General features: G+C 45.4%; 1 protein-coding gene across 4 annotated transcripts in view; it reads right to left on the bottom strand.

The window, feature by feature from the left end:
- The window catches only part of ELFN2 (extracellular leucine rich repeat and fibronectin type III domain containing 2), a 139444-nt gene that overhangs the window by 89027 nt on the left and 34893 nt on the right, over positions 1-15524 (bottom strand). For 3 of the 4 annotated variants that reach the window (XM_082241415.1, XM_082241414.1, XM_082241416.1), the window contains one exon: positions 2304-2483. The gene's annotated coding sequence lies outside the window, so the exon portion shown is untranslated. Of the gene's footprint in view, positions 1-2303; positions 2484-10653; positions 10682-15524 lie in introns of those variants that run through there. The other variant, XM_082241417.1, reaches the window with a different exon arrangement.

Raw genomic sequence — 15524 nt, 5'->3', positions numbered from 1 at the left:
GGTTGTCTATACGCAGACTTAGTCATTCAGCTCAAGTCACAGATCGCTTTCACAACTTGACAGGGGAAGTTATGAAGGATAAAAACCGCAATCCCTCGCACCATGGGGTTTCCTATAACACCATAATAAAAACAGCCATCCTCCACCCGCATTGCATGTATGATACTGTTCCAAGATCAGCGTTTCCAGGTACTTACCACCCGCTGGGAGAACGCACCTCAGGAAGCCGGATAAAGGTTCTGTTATCAGAAGGGTCCTCTTGCGAAGAGAGTTAAGAATCGAGAGGATCTGTGCAAAGCCCTACTGCTAAAACCCAGATGCAGCCTCCAACTATCAAGAATGCCTTTATTTGTCAATTATAAAGTCCCGCAGGCCTCCTCTGAGCATTAGTCACAGTGATTTGCCCAGGAAGAAAAAAAAATATTGCAAGCAATTACTACAACTGAACATACGAAATGGGCAATTCTTCAGGACACTGGTGAATTTTCCATTGAAGTCCAGCTACTTAAGAGTGTGGGCTGGGACTTTCAGACAATGGCAGATTGCAAGTTGCAGCAAAGCTGTCTTCAGTGGCTTAGAGAACAGTTTACACTGTGAACAAGCAATAGAGAGGACAGAGGAATCTCCTCTTATGAGGAGGAAATATTCTTTTACGTATAGAGTCATTTCAAAAAGGAAACTGTGGTCAGGTATTTTCCCAGGTCTAAATCATGCATAGCTTGGATGGGTGCCCACACCTTGTTGAAAGCACCTTAGCCAGGTCCGAGCTTAGTGGGCCTCAGGAACTCAGCTAGCAAGGCTTTGCTTTGTAGTGGTTTCAATTTCTCAATTGGTCAGCGTGGGCTAGATAGACCAATGGTTTGACTCAATATAGAGCAGCTATGACTGCTTCACTATGCATCCAAATGCCCAATTCTTTCAAAGCGTGAGAGATCTTACCATGTTACCACCCTTAATAAAAACCTTTTAAGGTTTAAAATGCACAAACCCTGAAAAATCACTTGTTGGGATCACCATGTGCTAGCATTCTGCACAGACATCTTTATCTATAGCCCATGGATCATATCGTCCCAAGAACTCCATGTTCCCTCTGGGAGAGGTATACTTTTAGAGGAAATAACAAACACCCAAAATTCATAGGAAGCAAACTGGGCACTCTCTTATGCCAGGCCAGACTATTTGTCCATCTAGCCCAGAGTTATTTACTCATATTGGCATTGGCTCCCTGGGATCTCAAGCAGACACACCTCCAGCCCAACTACTTAGAGGCGGCCAGGGATTGAAATGGACCTTCAGCATGGAAAACCCAGGTTGTGCCACTGAGCCAGGACTCACATAAGGTGGTAGTTCCTGACTTTCCTCCATAGTGAAATGGCCAGTGGACAGTATCTCCTCCCAACGTGGCAGCAAAATACTCCATTATGGAAAAAGCATTGCTATGGCAGAAATTCTCCAAGCATCCCTTGTCTCCAAGCATGTCCCAGCAAATCCCAACCCCATATTAACCTGAGAGCTAAAGCACGTCCTGATGCTTAGATCTGACTACAGCAACTTGCACCCTCTGGGCCTAGCAGCTGCAAGATGGCCAGTGCTTCTCTTTGTTATCACCTCCCCTGCTAAGCTGCGCATTGGGAGAACACGAGCGAGACCTGCACGCAGAGATGCTCAACCCAACTTAGGTTCATGCTGGAATGATGGGAACCGGAGGAAGAGCACTCTCCAGCATCAGATGATCCCAAGCACGTGTTCAAGCTTATGATCAAAAGGGGGGGGGGCAATAGCACCTGCATATGCCTTGATGGGACAAGCACTTCCTGCAATGTCAAGGCCCTTTAAGCAAGTGCTGCATGAAAGGTACGTTCTGCAGCCGGCTGCACCCCTCAGAATGCAAGCAGCTCAGCTCTGAGCTTGCATGCCGTCGCTTTGCCTGTCATACATAAACAATGCTGCTCCTCTTACAAAGCAAGAAGGGGAAAGAGGTGTGTGTGTGTGTTTGTGTGTGTGCACTGCGGGGGTGAGGAGTGGAGAAATGGAGAGAAGGCAAGAAAGAGGCATGTTTTTTGGGGGGGAGGAAGAAGAAAAGCTCTGGATCACAGGCAGCTAGCGCTGCATCGGGTTCCCTCCCACATGCCGATTTCCAAGCGGCAAGCTCCACGCTGGGCGGCTGGGGGAGGCTGGGAAGCAGTTCCTCAACTAGGCAATTGTTATCGAGCAAAGCACAGGTTGAGCAAGACCTCCCTCCAGTGCACCTCTGCGCGGAGGAGGAGAAGGGAGAATGGGACCGGATGAGAAGGTTCTCTTACCTCAAGATGCTGTGCTTTGAAAGCCAAATTGCAAAGAAGCCGGGTCAGGTAAATCCGTGTTCCCTCTGAGCTTTGGAAGAAAAGGATATTTAATCACATTTAGGAACGGTCCATGACTCGTCGATCTGGTGCTTTGATGGATCGGAGCTTCAACGGATTCATTGCTAAGCTCTTCGTCTTCTGCAAGGAGAGGAGGAAAGTGGGGGGGGGGTGTGGAGAGAGAGAGAGAAAAAGCCTGAGAGTTGGAGGGAATATTCACTTCTTTCTTAGGTTTCCAATGGCAACAGGATATGCCACAAATGAATAGTGAGTGTGTTTGAGTGCATGTATGTGAGAGAACGAGAGAGAGCAGCACACAGCTGCTTAGTCCACGGGCAGTGCAGGATGCAACCTAGCGGGGCATGTCAGCGATCATGGAAAGAGACAAGTGAATGTACACAGGAAAGGAGGCAGACGGGCTGAGGGAAGCAGCAAGCCAAGTAGAGTGAAGCAGAGTCCTATCCCACAACTCAACACCTGACTGAGGGCCCAATGCTCAAGGCATGCACATTTTGTGGGGTTTGCCTTGGAACAGTTACTCTCCGCCCCTGCATTAAGCATTCCCACCCTTCAAGGCACTCTTGCTCAGCTTTGGTGAAATTTCCCCAGCCACTTCTCAGGCTGCGGAAGCAAGCACTTAAAATCTGAGGGGTTTAGTTTCACATCAGTTACCTAGTCCATGGGCAAAGCAAATCTCAAGGAGCACATACAGCCAAGGAGTGTGGGTAGTCACCGGTGTAACTGACGCCTTTTGCAGTACTGCAGGGTCAATCCCATGCTACGTTGTCCTTGTTGAACATGCGCAATGTACTTTGAACCTGCCACAGGAGGCCGGTGGTTCTTGATGACAAGACAGAAGTCCTCCTAGGACTCTTTCTAACGTCACCTTTAGCAACACGGAACAGCAACTCCTTCACATGCCACTTGGTAATATCAGAGGTCCACAGTCAAGAGCTATAGCCTCCATCCCACTGCTCCTTCCCATGCCACCCCCATCCCTCCCAGGAACATGTGTGTGTGTGTGTGTGTGTGTGTTAAGGTGATGTAGCTTGAATGCCTCTCACATGACCAACACAGGTGCCCGATGCTACTGAGTGGCAAAGGGAAAAGAAATTCTGCATTGGCTCCCATAATCCTGAAAGGGGTGAGAGAAACAGCCCTTAAAACTAAGCTTCAAACTGCATTGTGGTGAATGCACAACTCTTGATATGCCAAACATTACATGTGCAAAAAATATTGGTATTCTGGCAGGGGAAAGCAGATCAAGGGGTGAGTGAAGGGCCCTCTCGTGCAACACACATGTATGTGTGTACAGTAGGCAACACACAGTATTAGAAACTCAGATATATAATCTAATCACCAAGCAGCACCTTAAACCTAGGTTACGGTGGTCACAACAGAATGCCTAGGTGCCATTTTTTCCCAGTGAGGTTTTTTGTTGTTATTATTATTGATTTCATTTCTATACCAGTTTATATTTTTAAAAAAACCTCAAAGAAGTTAACACCATATTAAAACACCAAATAAAACAATCCAGAATGAAATAAATTCAAGCTTCAAGAAAAGTATTTCAGATCCTTTTCTAAGCGACATTTTGCTTTTCCCATATTTATTTACCTACTTGATTTATATAGCTGCCCCATTAACAGAAGGACTCTAGGAAGCCAAGGTGGTGTAATGGTTAGAGTGTCGGACTAGGACCTGGGAAACCAGGGTTCAAATCCCTACTCTGTTATGAAGCTCGCTGGGTGACCTTGGGCCAGGCACAGCCTCTTATCATACCTCACAGGGTTATTGTAGGAATTAACTGAGCCATGTACCTCTTGAAGAAAAAAGTGTGATACAAATGCAATAAATAAGCTCTTCTGCTCACCTGCTTAAGAAATGGGAGCGGTCAGCCAGATGGAGACATCCGTCGCCAACGTGGCATCCAAGAGATCTCCACGTGGTCGCAATTAGACCCGTGCCATTTGCAAGAGACGCTGGGGGAATTCCTAGCCCTGGCAACACGCACAGCACACCCCACAGAAACACATCCACCACACAGACATGAAGTTCAAACAGCAACTTCCTTCCAGCAAGGCATCCTCTGATGTACTTTGTGAGCAGATACCCATGCACGGAGGCTGACCAAAACTGCTGCCACCTGATGGGGCTCATTACAATGGCTGTAACATATGAGAGTTGCTTTCAGTTTAATCATGTCTCCGAGCAGTTCTGTCCAACCACATGGAATGGAGCTTTCCAACATTGTTGCCGACATCAAGGAGTGCTGTCACACAGAACCCCTTGCCAGCAGCCTCCTTGTGGATCCCCATTGCCTTGGAATTGACCCTCACTCGTACAAAATGTGCGCCTTGCAGTGACCATGGAGTGTTTTTAATGCATTCACCACAGAGCATATCTCTCTTTTTTAAAAAAATGATATTTATTGAAATTTTACAGACAAAAAAATAATAATGCAAAGATACAAAGACAAAATACATGAAAAGTAAAAAACAATTAAAAACAAATCAATATTTTCATGTCTTATATTTAATTTACTTGTTTCCTGACCTCCTCACACCTCCCTTTTTTGTATTCCAGTTCACATGGTTAATTCAGCAAATCCCTTCCCTCTTTGTTTTTATCTTAATTCTATATCTTAACATATTATAACTTCGTATTTTCATCTAGTTATCAATCCATTTTTACATATTCTTTTTAACCTTATTGCTAAAGCCGTTTCATTTCAATCCAACATCATTTTAACGTTCATTAATTTTACAATATTTCTGCATATAGTCTTTAAATTTCTTCCAATCTTCTTCCACCAACTCTTCTCCCTGGTCTCGGATTCTGCCAGACATTTCCGCCAGTTCCATATAGTCTATCACTTTCATCTGCCATTCTTCCAAGGTGGGTAGATCTTGTGTCTTCCAATACTTTGCGACGAGTATTCTTGCTGCTGTTGTAGCGTACATAAAGAAAGTTCTATCCTTCTTTAACACCAATTGGCCGGGCATGCCCAGGAGGAGCATCTCAACCAGCTGGAGTTTGGATGGAGAACGCAGTTTCACTTATGTGCCTAAGCCGTGGGACAGCCTCTGAGACGGTGAAGCCATTTAAAGAGGTAGAAATGAAATGCTACAATGATTTGTTTTCGAGGTCACCCATGCTGCAGAATTGTACCTTCACTCACCTCCTCCATTCTGCCTGCTTCCTTTTGCAGGATACTTTCCCTGCCAGCCTCCTGTGACATTTCTAGTTAATATTACTATGCTGTAGAACAAGGGCGAGCACCTTGCAGCTCTAGGGACACATGCACAGCTCTCAGCCTAATTTCCTGCAGCCCTTGGCCTAATTTCAAAACTGATCTCTGCAATCAGTTCAGAACCTCTGATGGTAGGGATTTCTCCCTTCCTGGCAGCCAATGGGCAGGGAGGAATAAGATGACAGGCAGAGATAATGGGGTGGCAGAGAGAAGTTTTTTTTTTTTAAGGCCCCACCCACTTTTGGCTCTGGCCCCATCACTTGCCAGCATGCAAGCACCCACAACAGATTACCCTTAAGGGAAATCAGCTTTCAATGGAAAGATTGCCCACCCCTGAGGCATGGACCACTTCATACATGGATGTTCAGACAAAGCAGCAAGCAATGGCATGTACATGGCCACTTCCACACCTTACATTATAAGCACATTTAAATCACATGGCTCCCACCCAGAAGAATTCTGGAAACTGTGGTTTCTCCCTCACAAAGCTGCAAATCCCGGCACCCTTAACAAACTACAATTCCCAGGAGTCTTTGGGGGGAGCAGTGTGCTTTAAATGGATGCTATGGGTATGACCACAGTCATCTCAAGTCCACTGCCCACAGATGGGACTTTTGTATCATCTCAATGTCCCCTTAGTCTCTCACATGGTTTTCAGTTGGCAAAAGTTCGCAGTTCACTCTGGCTGCGGACACACCATAGCTTTAAAGAACATCACCAGCACCCCATGTGCTTTAGAGGCATGCTGTGTGGATAGCCATGTTCAGCTGCCAGGATTCAAGTGCCTGAGTAGTGGAGCACTAAAAAGGTAAGTGTTGAACAGACACATGTGAATGATACCTGTGTGTGTCTGTGTAAATGTACAGAGTGGTTGGCAAAATGCATCCCCATAACATAATAAAACAACATACACTAGAACACATTGCACATCTTATATTAAGGGTCCATCCCTAGACATATATACTGCTAACATCTTTTTATATATACAGTGCAAAAACTAAATGCCCCCCTCTCTCTCTCTCTCACACACACACACAGAGAGAGATTTCCCTTGTTATCTTCTCACATCACCATCACAAACTTCATATGAATATCCTAAGAAACATGTAGTGCTTTTTCATTTCAAAAAAATGTTTAGGGGTGCTCTCATTTTTCTACTCATATTGAAATACTGCCCCTCAATGAGGCCAAACTTAGATTCACAAAATGTTTAGGGGTATACCTACCCCTGCATCCCCCCAGAAAAAACTACTGGAAATATGTATCACAATCCTGACATTAACCTTGCCATGTTTTCATGCAATGATAGATTTACACTGGTTACATTTCGTGCTAAAATACTAACCCCACAGATGGAAACACTTTTATAGGCATATTTGTACAAACTGACGTGCATATCACACAAGCAGACCACCTACAGAAGCAGTCATTATGATGTGCCTGTCAAGTAAGGTGCAGTGGTGAGACTGGAGAGCTCACACTAGGGAAACGCAGACACAAATATCAGCTCAGCCCCATGCAGTGGACATCACTACTACGGGCAAGTCAGTAACTCTCCAGCCAACCTACCCTGCAGGCCTATGAGTTTTAAATGCATGTGAGTTTTAAAATATTGATCTGAACTCCTCAAGAGGAAGAGAGTGATGCAAATGTAATGAATAAAATAAGCCAAAGGCATGTGCAAAAATACACACACAAAACCCCAGAAACTAAGGGGATCTCAATCACACAGCCAGTCCCTGCAGAAAGCAGGGCTGAGCTCACCACTCATCACCAGGGAGGCAGTGGGTTCAGCTCTGCTGGAATGGCAGCATGAGTTCTGCATGGCAAAGCCTTCTGCACTGTGGTTTCAAGCCCCCGACAACAAGCTATCTGTTAGGTGCTTGGAAAGTGGCACACAGAGGACTTTGACCTATCCATCATCTGTTGACACAATGACATTGAGTGCTTGATAATGGGCTGGCCCACTCACCTATCAACGTTGACCCACAGGGGTTGGGACCCATCAGGCAAAATAGGTTCCCCACATCTTAAATGGCATCATCACTGTGACAAAATTCAGTACAACACAGGTGCAAGCCAGTCAGCCACAGCCAACTAGGCCCTTATGTCTAGATACATACCAGAAAATATAGGGGGAAACCACAGACAAAGAAATGCACAAACACCCACAGAGGCTATTTTGTCCCATGCTGAATTATGGCTGCCTTCAAATTGTTTGGAAAGGGCTGTACTTTTCCATAGTTTATATACCCAGAGATAAAATTCTGACAACTCTTTGCATTTTCCACTCGATACAGTGCTGAACTGAACAGACAACAGGCCAGTTCTCCCCCCTGCCCATCATTTCCTGCCCCCCAGTGCGGCCACAGTAGTTCAGGATCTACATGGCCAGAGAAGAAGTATCATCCACAGGCACAAATCCTGCCCACTCTCCTCTTGTCCTCCTTGCCTTTGGCAATAGTTATGCATAATCTGCATGCAAAGAAGAGCTGGAGGTCTCAGCAGCCCAGAGTGCTGTGAAATTGGCTGATAGCAGCATCGGGGAAACAACATGACTGCAAATCCTAAACACGGCATAAACTCCAATGGCAAGCAGATAGGTGGAAGGGAGAAGAAGAGCCAGGTGTTCCCAGGTCAAAGGAGGGATGGGAAGGGAGGGGGGCTGGTGGCAGAGGGCGACTGAGGGATACAGGCAAAATGAGATGGGTGCCAGAGGTAACATTAGGTATGGCTTCCTTCACAGCATATTATGGACAGTGGATCCCAGGTCACTGCAGTGGGTAAGTAGGTCATATTTGCATGTGCGTGTGTGTAAAACAGAGCAACTGAAAATGCACACACACAAACGACATCCATTTACATTTCTTGAGGGGTTTGCATGAGGGCAAAGGCACATGCTGTCTACTAAGCCTTCTTCAGTTCCTAAGATTAAGCCACTGAAACACCCTCTGCGTGGGCTACCTTTAAAAACAGTTCAGAAATTTCAACAGATCAAAACACTCTTTTGTCTGGTGCCTATTGAATGGAGTACATAATACAGTCTTCCATCAGCTTCAGCTGCTGGCCCAGCTGCACCCTGCACAGGGACAGTCCAACTTCTGTTGTGTGTGTGCGCTCTGGTAGCCTCTAGGTTAGATCACTGCAACATGTTATATGTTAGGGCTGCCTCTGAAGATGGTTCGGAAACCAGCTGGCACAGAATTTGGTGGCCAAAACCATTTGAGCATATTGCACTGATCCTAGCCCAACTACACTGACTGCCAATTAGTTTCTGGGTCCAATTCAAAGTGCTCGTTTTGACTTTTAAAACCTTAAATGGCCCAGGACTGCAATACCTCAAGGACTGCCTCTCCACAAATAAACCGTACTGGACTCTGAATTCATCATCTGAGGCTCTTCGCCATGTGCCTCCTGTATGAGAAGTCTAGAGGGTGGCAACACGAGAACGGGCCTTTTCTGCAGTGGCTCCCCACTTGTGGAATGCTCTCCCCAGGGAGGCTTGCCTGGTGCCTTCATCATACACCTTTAGGCACCAGGCAAAAATGCTCTTCAACCAGACCTTTCGCTGATTGGCATCCAATGCCATTATTATTATTATTATTATTATTATTATTATTATTATTATTATTATTATTATTATATTATTATTATTATTATTATTATTATTATTATTATTATTATTATTATCATCATCATCATCATTAGGGGGTATTGGTTTGTTCTTGTTCTTATTTTTATTATGTATTTTGTGTTTTTTATATTGGAATTTTATGTTGTGATCTACGGATGAAGGGTGGTATACAAATTTAATAAATAAATTCAATATTAACTCCACAGGCTGCCTATTTGTCTCGATTTAAAGAATTGGTTTGGACCTTTAAAACACTAAGTCAATGCTTCCCAAAGTGGTCAGTACTGCCCCTTGGGAGGGCAGTGGGATTAACTAAGAGGGGTGCGCTAAGAGTTCTCAGCCCAGTATACCTGAAGGAGCATCTCCATCCCCATCATTAAGCCCAGAAACTGAAGTCTAGCACCAAGGGCCTTCTCGCAGTTTCATCACTGTGGGGTTACAAGGAACCAGGCAGAGGGCCTTCTCTGTAGTGGCGCCCGCCTTGTGGAATGCCCTCCCATCAGATGTCAAGGAAATAAACAACTATCTGACTTTTAGAAGACATCAGATATCAAGGAAACAACTACCAGTATCTGATTTTTATCTGAAGGCAGCCCTGTTTAGGGAAGTTTACCCAGATGGGCAGGGTATAAAAAATAAATTGTTATTAATTATTATTGCTATTATTATTACTATTATTATTAGTGGGTAGAAAGGGGACACTTGAGGTATAAATGTCTATCAGCTGGTATCACTGGATCAAGTTCATTAATTTTGTTGAATTGATGAAACTCAATAGTTTGAAATGGATTTTGAATAAATGTGCAATTACTGTTTTGAATTTTATTGTGTTATCTTCTTGCTTAGTGGGTCATGCAAACCACTGTTCTGAATAATGCTCTTTATAAGGGGTGGGGGCACTGGGGATGAGTTTATGGAACCAAGGGGGTGGTGGTACGAAAAAAAAGTTTGGGAATCACTGCACTAAATGGCCTAGGGTCCTGGATACCTTTGGGATCATCTCTCTCTCCCCCCCCCCGCCCCCCATCATCTAAAAATCAGATTTGGAGGCCTCGCCAGGCTCCATCGCTGGTCCTTTTGCCTCTAAACTGTAAACTTTCCTCTTCTGGCAGGCTTTTAATGTTCAAAGATTTAGAGGGCCTACTTTTGGTACAATTTTTTAGATTGCTGCCTTTTAGTTTATTTGTGGCAGTGTTTCCAGTGTGTACTTTGGCGCTTGGTACATATTTTTCTCATTTTGTACATCTTGTGCTGTGAAGCTGCTCTAAGCACCCTATGGCAGAAGAGGAGTTTGCGCTTCTTGCTTATTTACTTACTACAACAGTAATGTCAAAGCATTCTTAAAACTCAAATACCCTGAGGCTGTGCATTAGAAACACAAGGATGTTTTGTACACAACAGGGTGCTATTTTTGTACTACTAACCTTATTTACAGGCTTTCAGGGGTCTAACTGGCCACACTGTGTCCAGTTGCAGGCCACTCTCCCTGGAAAGCACTAAGGAGAGAGGAAAGAAGCACTCTTGTATATTTCCTGAAGCACCCATCTCTCCACACCTGGGAGCCCTTATTGGACTGCTGCTTCCTGATACATGCATAAAGATGTCTAAAGACCCAGATCTATCGCCTGTTTGCTTTGCACTTTATAAGCTGACTTTACCAGTGTCCCCACAGCAAACACAACTGCCCCATTGTGTGTCAAGAGGTATTTGTTTCTATGCATATATAAAAAAGGACTATTTGCCATCCAAAACATATGGAACTCAGACTAGACCTACTGAAATTAATGGCCACGAGTAACTTAATGCTATTTAATTTCAATGTGTCTCCTCTGAGTAGAACTTAACTGGATAGTGCATGGGCCTTGATTTGCAGTGCCGTGTATGCACTTTCAAAATACAAGTTTCTAGCCATCATGGGCCTGGGCATGCATTTGGAAACTAGCAGGCAACTATCACTGGCCATTGTGAAAGCTGTGAAAACATACACAAGGATCCCATTCTCACCTATGGGAAGGAAAATCATCTCATTACATACCCAATAAGAGTGAAGAACTTTCCAGTTGCAATTTATTAACTGCTAGCACAGGCATAGGCAAACTCAGCCCTCCAGATGTTTGGGGACTACAACTCCCATCATCCCTAGCTAACAGGATCAGTGGTCAGGGATGATGGGAATTGTAGTCCCAAAACATCTGGAGGGCCGAGTTTGCCTATGCCTGTGCTAGAAGCTCCATTCTTCAAGGGAAGGAACATATGAACCCTAGATGCCTACATTTCCCTCCCCTATAATATCAGGCTTCAATCCTATGCACCAGAGATAAGAAACCTGTGGCCTTCCAGATGTTGTTGGACTACAACTCCCATCATCCCAGAACACAGGCCATGCTGTCTGGGGCCGATGGGAGTTGGAGTCCAACAGCATCCAGGGGGTAGTATAGATTACCTATCCCTGCTTATACATGCTTATCTGGGAGTAATGCCCATTGAACTCATTATGACTTACTTTTGCATAGAAATGTATAAGACAGAACTGTCAGTCATGCTCTTGTCCTCAAATAACCCTAATTATTCTCCCTCCATCCCCACACCTTTAATTCTCTCACCATACAACTCTGTACCTCTAGGTCGTACCTGAATTCTCACATCAGAGTCAGGGTAATTAATGTAAACTGAACAGATTTATCCAAAATAAAGACAACAAATGTTAGTATTTATCTCAACATCTGTGCAAAATTTAATTTTAGCACAGAACTTGATATTATGCAGAAAGTGGGTTTGGATGGTGGGTCAAAACAATAAACGAAAACAGGGCATCATGTCCTATAAAGGGAAAGGGAAAGGACACCTGGATGGTTAAGTCCAGTCAAAGGCAACTATGGGGTTGCGGTGCTCATCTCGCTTTCAGGCCAAGGGCGCCAGCACTTTGTCCACAGAGCACACGGAAACACCATTTAACTTCCTGCTGCAGGGGAATGCTTGCACTGGCATGCTTTCGAACTGCTAGGTTGGCAGGAGCTGGGACAGAGCAATGGGAGCTCACCCCGTCATGGGGATTTGAGCCACCGACCTTCCGATTGGCAAGCCCAAGAGGCTCAGTGGTTTAGACCACAGTGCCACCCACGTCCCTATCCTGTCCTACATACTAATTGTGAAGTCCGCTCACCTTCCTCAGTGGGCAGTGCTGCAGCCAGGCATCGGACCATGCAAATGATTCAGCGAATGGCAGGCCAGATTGCCTGGCTGCTGCCTACTGGCCAATGCCAGCAGCCCTGGGACAGACACTAACTGTGAACTAATTATTTGAAGTATGGATTCTATACCATCCATGCACCATCCATGCACAAGAGACAAGCATTGGCAGGCTTAGGGGACCCCAATATTTGCTAAAGTACTAAAAAAACTGGGGTGAAGGAAGGACTCCAAAAACAGCCCAATGAGAACTAAGAATGCTCAGTGGACACAGAACACTGATGTCAAAGAGTGAACCGGCACTAAATCACATCGTTCAAAGTTGGAGTTAACTGTTTACTAGCAAAAACACAACCTTCACAGACTTGGCTGAGTGTCAGGCCTCCTGAGCACCGCAGCTCATCCACAGTAGGTCTTGTCCCATTAATCAGTTGCTGAGACTGAAATTCCCCACCTCCCACAGCCATCTAAGTCTTCTCCTTTCCAGGGCTTCCCCCCCCCCCCAAGCAATCAGAGACTGTACCTGCTTGCAGTCTGCCACTGCCCTGCCCATTTCAGCCCTCTTCTGGTTCTGGGAGAAAGTGAGGGAGCTTGTAACAGCAGGAGGGGGAGACACTCATGACTTCACCAGCCTGACTCACCTCTGCCTCTTGGCCTCCCTCCTCCCACTTGCCTGCTCCAGCTTTTGTCTCTGATTCTGTACTTCTTTCTGGCACTGACCCTCTCAACTCACTAAGCCCTGTTACCTCTTCAGCTTCTGACACCTCCTCATCCCAGTCTCCTCCCTCTTCTCCCTTTGACCATGCATTGCTGTCCCACCACCACACCCCAAGATCTGAGCTTTCTTCCCTTGGTTGTTCCCCTAGCCGGTGAACCCCACCCTTCCTCTGCCTCCAACCAGTCCATGGCAGTTGACCACCATTGAAGGGGAACAGAGGGGAGCACCCTGAAAAGGGACGCCGATGTCTGGAACCCTGAAAAGCAGCCCTCCACACTACAACATTTAGTTGCAGACCCAAACTGTGCAATCCATCAAGCATAGCCACTAGCAGCAAAATGCACTTCCCACATTCCTTACTGGAATCATCCTCCAACCCTTTCCTGCTCCCTACACATCACACACATGTTGCTTGGTTCATATGTTATCCACTGGATAACTGCAACGTGGTATATTCACAAATCTCATCCCACAGTCATCTCAAGCACAACGCTTTCTAACGCAGCAAGTTCACACATACAGTGGCTTGCCGTTATGGCTGCAGCCATCAAATGTAAGGGAATCAAATGATGTTTGTGTCTGAAGCTGCCCCCCAAACACCCTCACGTTCTTACACTCCCACCAACCTGCACATCTACTTCTTCCCAAATCATCTTACACTTAAAAATACATCCACCACATTATAGCATGCCCATGTAAGGCTGTTCTATCAGTAAGTTTCATTCAAAAAACAACATCGCTCACCCACTCCTACACACACTGCCATATCCATTTCATAAACTTGGAGAAAACAGCTAAAGAAATCATCAAAATTTCCAGCTGTGGCAACTTCAAAATTGACTCCCTTTCCCTTTAATTAAGCTCTCTCGACTCTCCCCAGTGCACCACATTAACTTCAAGAGGCATTTCATGGTGTAGTTTTAGATGAAAATTAGGTCTGCAAACGAATAGCCTCTTCTCAGTCCGAGACCTGGCTTCACCCACATAACTCCCCTTCCTCACATTCGCCAGTAACATCTTTTTTGCATTACACTTGTTAAATAATTCAGGCTGGAAGGGGGAAATGAAAAGGAGAGCAGCAGAGTCCTGGAAGAGTACCCAGCCATGGCACCAACCAGAACGCGGCTGACACATGCTGCCAACTTGGGCGGCTGTCACTGAACCTTGACATTGCTGACAGCTACTCCAGTTAGAGTGTTGTCAGGAGGGCACTTTAGAAGGGCTCTGTACTTACTGTTTTCCGACAGTGCGGAATCAAAGACCTCGCTCGAGTAGAGACCACATTGAACTTTTGAGTGCAATCTGGTGCTGGAAATAGACCTAGAAGTTGTCCCCAAGACCTCTACTCCACTCCAAGCCTGACCTCTCCATTTAGAAAACGCAACCAGGGGCATCTGTGTCTGTTGTGAGCAATACATGAGGACATCCTGTACGTTACAATTGCCTGTGTGCAATTTTGAACACAGAAAAACATAAGTACAGCCTACTGGATCAGGCCAACGGCCCATCGAGTCCAGGATCCTATTCTCATACTGGCCAACCAGATGCTTGTAGGAAACTTGCAAGATTAGAGTACCTCTTCCAGTTGTTTCAACAGGTATTCAAAAGTATCACTGCCTCCAACTGGTTGCCATGGCTAGCCCTTTCCTCCGCAAATTTTTCTAATGCCCTTTTAAAGCCATCTAGGTTATGGCCATCACTGCCTCCTGAAGGAGTTCTTTAGAACACATTTGGGTATGTGTCGGTTACACGTTGTGTATATTATATATGCCAGAGGTGGGGAACATCAAGACAGCCCACCAGACTTCTCTAAGTGGGACAATGGCCAGACCACACCTCTTTCAGGCCCTGCTTCACACCCAAAATGTTCTTCCCTGGCTGGGGTGCGCCCTTGAATTCTGATAATACCTTTTGCTCACCTGGATGGATGATATAGAACAGTGTGTCCTAAACTCGAGTCTCCAGCTGTTTTTGAACTACAACTCCCATCATCCCTAGCTAGGAGCACCAGTGGAGATCCAAGTTTGGGAAACACTAGTATAGAGGGAGGTGTACTATACCAGTTCTTGCATGTGGCACTTGGGGAGTTGCTCAGAAAAAAGTTTCCCCACTCTGCTAAATTCGCATCCAAATATGGCATTATACATAGGCAATGCTGGTGCTAAATCTGTAGGCTTTGGGCATCAGAAGAGGGGAGCTGATATAATGCTGATGAACAACCTCCATGGGTTGCATCTGCATTCACCTTTTAGGATGAGCAGGGACTCTGAGAAAAATGATGCTCTAGTATACAAATTTTAGTTCAAGATTCTGAAAAGGTAAAATGATATTGTTTCCAGAGTTGTCTGGCCAAGCGGCAAAAAACTGAACCCAGAAAATACTCTTCCA

The sequence above is a fragment of the Podarcis vaucheri genome (genome assembly GCF_965113315.1).
Source record: "Podarcis vaucheri genome assembly, chromosome: 10".
Taxonomy (NCBI): domain Eukaryota; kingdom Metazoa; phylum Chordata; class Lepidosauria; order Squamata; family Lacertidae; genus Podarcis; species Podarcis vaucheri.
This window is presented reverse-complemented; position numbering and strand designations above follow the sequence as displayed.